A 3,717-nucleotide genomic window follows, 5' to 3' on the forward strand; every position below is an offset into this window, starting at 1 on the left:
ACACAATAGAGGCTGACAAGTATAACTTCATATTTCAAAGAGTATTTCTCACTTCTGTTTGCCATATATACGGTGATGTACTAATACATATTACATAAATAGTTAAATGCCACTCCTAATATCTTCATTGTTATAAAATCCTCAAGCTCAGAAAAAAAAAAACACTAAAAGGCTTTAATCATTTTCCAAGGGCAAATAGCTTTTGCATGGCATATCTGTAATTCTTCTGTATTTACAGTTTCTCTTCTCTTAAGGGCTGTCACGTGATGTTCACATTGGGAGACACAGAAACAAATGTTGGCTTTGCTAGAAAATCAAAGCAGGTTCTGGCAATCAATTTTACCGATGCATTGCTAGGAGGAAGATATAACAGATCTGTGAAAGCCTACGCTGAATTTAGAGTTTAAACATAGTCCTATTATTTTATCCTTTGATAAAAGGCCATCATTTAGATTTATCTTTTCATTAAAAAGAATCAACTTTCTTTTTCAAGTTGAAGGAATATTTACAAAATCAAGAGGAAGTTAGAATGGAACCTAGGTTGTAGGTGAATAGTTTTAATTCTTATCTAAGAAACTATTGTATTGAACATGTACTAAAATACAATAATAAATGATGATAAATTGGTGGCCTTCAAGCATTCCTGAGATCAGAAACCTGGGGTCACCTGACATATGCACTCCATACCTCTTGAAGGTTGACAAGTGTCACTGGTCACTGACTTGATAGACTGGATTGAGCCACCTTGGCCATGACATCTCTGTTTTAGAGGGTTTCGCATCATTTTTTTTTTTTTTCTGTCCAAAACAGGTTAGCCAGAGGTGTCTATTTTCTGGCAAATGCAAACCACCAGAAAACAAATAGCATCCTGGTCCTTGGACTCTATGTTAGGAACAGATACACTATCATGTTCACCTTGTTGTCTTTCTAAAACAAAGTCTCATTACCTAATGCACAGCCAAGCGCTGGCTAATACGGCCACCCCTGTCTCTTAGAACGAGTAGAAGGTCATGTGACCAAAAGCACCACAAAAGCAAGGGGATTGGTTTGAAAATGTGTTGTTTCATAGCTAAGATACAAACCTGTAGTCCTTTTTGATCAACAGTCAAGAGGAGATGTTTTACTTTCCCAAGGGAAGGAAGGATGCCACTGAATGTCTGGTTAGGAAGTTTCTTGCTGTGAAATTCTTTGCTTCTCTTTCCGAAGGGCCTCTTTCGCTCATGTGTGTTTTCGGGTTCAGTTTCCAGGGCTAAATCCTCTTGGTGAGTGACTCATGACACCAGTCACCACTTTGTCCGCCCACTCACCCTCAGACCGGGAGACCAAAGCGAGGGCGGCTCTGTCACACGAGCGTGACAACCAGAGGCTTCCAAAAGAGCGTGTCATCAAGTTTTAGAAAGACCATTTGTAAATAATTGTGTGCATTAAAAAAAAAAAAAAAAAAAAACATAGCATGCTTGCTGGGGAAACAGATCCTGTTGGGACTAGCTCTCACCCACAGTGAGGCCAATAGAAATAAGAGAGGCAGTCTGGAAGCCGGTGAAGATAGAAGGCCGGAAATGTCTCTAGTGGCCGAAGGGGGAACAGATTTTGTCTGAGAAGATAAGTCAGCTAAATGGAGAGTGAGAAGAGCTCTCACAGGAGCCAAATTTAACACACAAATGATGGAAACGGTCTCACAGGAGCCCGTTTGGGAAGGAGATAAGCTTGACCCGAGTGGCTGGTGAGGGCAGGACAAAGAGGCTGGCAGGGCAGGACACAGCAACAGTTTCAAGGTGTGCATGGCTGGAATAAAAACATCTCCAAAGGGAGTTGGGGTGTTTATAAAGGACAAAATTAAAGTTTTATTCCTTTGCTTTGCATTCCAGGAAATTTTGAAGCACGATCCATGGGACATCCTGTAAGGTGACAACGGGAAGCGCTCACCAAGAGGCGCCTTTGCTGCGGCAGGTAAGGGAGAAGAAAAGCTGAGTGTGCGGTATAGACTCCCCAGCTTGTGTCTGACGTCAAGTGAAGCCCACATCTCTTTATGGAGAGTATTATTTCCTTATATTCTTCAAGTCAAATTGAGAGTAAAGCAATTTGAGAGAAAAATAAAAACACAAGCAAGTAAAATTTTTTTCAGTGCCCTATCATATTATTTCTTGACTGTGGAACACACTTTAGAATAATTAATGAAATATCTGTAACAATTCTATGTTTTTATATGTTCTTTTAAAATTTAACTTAGTTTTATGTTTTTTTTTTCAATTTGGAGAATTTCATACTTACATGCAATGAAATACGGTCACATCTAGCCCATATTTTCTCCCTTTAACATTCCCAATATTTGCCCTGACATGTACCGTCTCGTATCATATGTCTATTGTGGTGGCACACAGCCTCTATGTACATAGATATGAAGTCATCCACTGGGGCTGGAGAAACCTCCCAGTGGTCACAACTTCAAAAGAGAACAATCACCCCTGCTGGGTTTGGGCTGGCTTGCCATTGCTCCAGTCTTGTACTAGTAACCACTGCTACTCTTGGTTCATTACCAAAACAGCTGTGCCCGGTCTAGACTACAGCATCTCCCAGGACGCCTTCCCACCCTCCAGCTCTTACATTCTTACCTCCTTTTCCTCTGTGCTCCTGACCACTCGTGACAGTGGGGATAATAGAGATATCCCGTTTCGGGCTGAGGAATCCAACCACTTCAGCTTCTCTCCACTAACTGCCGTCCAGGGCAAAAGGCGTTTTGCAGACCAAGGCTGCGGGGGTAAGCGTACACATTTTGAAAGCATTGTGATCTTTTAGTAAAATAACAATGGCAGTTCTACCTTAGGGCACATGATCTTCTCAGCCGCTGGCTTTTGATGAAGATTACGGCATCAGGCATGAAATACATCCTGTGCTTAGCTACCTAATACACCCACGCTACTGCTGCATCCGTAAGCATACCCATGCTCTGCAAAGGTGATAGTCAGCATTCAGTGCCCAGAGCTGAGTCAAACCACTCATGTCTTTTCCTCCACTTCAACCTGTCTAACACCTTCCAGCGCTGTGTGATCTGAACAGGGTTAGGCTGATTTCCTCATGCGTGTTAAGTGTTCAGCAATGGGCTCTTGCCATGTAGTTATGGGCAACTTAGGGCAGTAGCAATAACTCCTGTATTTTGGTTGCTTCTGGGACCTTTTAGGCTGTAATTTCTAAGAAGGAGATGAGACCCAGGCTTTGTCCTGCGATTTTCATTTAATAAATCATGTCAGGCAAGAGAGAAACTGTATACATGCATGGTAATTTCAACCAAGCTAATTTTTAAAGTTCCATTTTAAAATTAACTTAAAAACTGTTGAGTTTCCATAAGACTTTTTATAGATTTTTGGTTTGGGTTAAGATACCTGTTATCCCAATCTCTCCCATCCTCCCCTCTCATCTCCTGTAGTCCTTGAGTGCTCAGAATTACCCCCATGTTTATCAATTTCACTTTTGTTCCACTAGCCCACCTTACATTTTTAGGTTGGTTAAGATAGTAGGCTGTCATAGGAATTTTTTTAAATATTTATTTATTTTATTATGTATGCAATATTCTGTCTGTGTCTATGCCTGCAGGCCAGAAGAGGGCACCAGACCCCATTACAGATGGTTGTGAGCCACCATGTGGTTGCTGGGAATTGAACTCAGGACCTTTGGTAGAGCAGGCAATGCTCTTAACCTCTGAGCCATCTCTCCAGCCCC

General features: G+C 41.5%; 1 protein-coding gene across 1 annotated transcript in view; it reads left to right on the forward strand.

Annotated features, from left to right (window-relative positions):
• The first annotated feature begins 1,899 nt into the window (after nucleotides 1–1,899).
• Sema3a (semaphorin 3A) overlaps nucleotides 1,900–3,717 on the forward strand; it is a 350,207-nt gene continuing 348,389 nt past the window's right edge. The window contains exon 1 of the mRNA XM_050139692.1: nucleotides 1,900–1,950. The gene's annotated coding sequence lies outside the window, so the exon portion shown is untranslated. The remainder of the gene's footprint in view (nucleotides 1,951–3,717) is intronic.

The sequence above is a fragment of the Alexandromys fortis genome, unplaced genomic scaffold (genome assembly GCF_014885135.2).
Source record: "Alexandromys fortis isolate MF-2015 unplaced genomic scaffold, M_Fortis_MF-2015_v1.1 scaffold_38, whole genome shotgun sequence".
In the NCBI taxonomy this organism is placed as follows: Eukaryota; Metazoa; Chordata; class Mammalia; order Rodentia; family Cricetidae; genus Alexandromys; species Alexandromys fortis.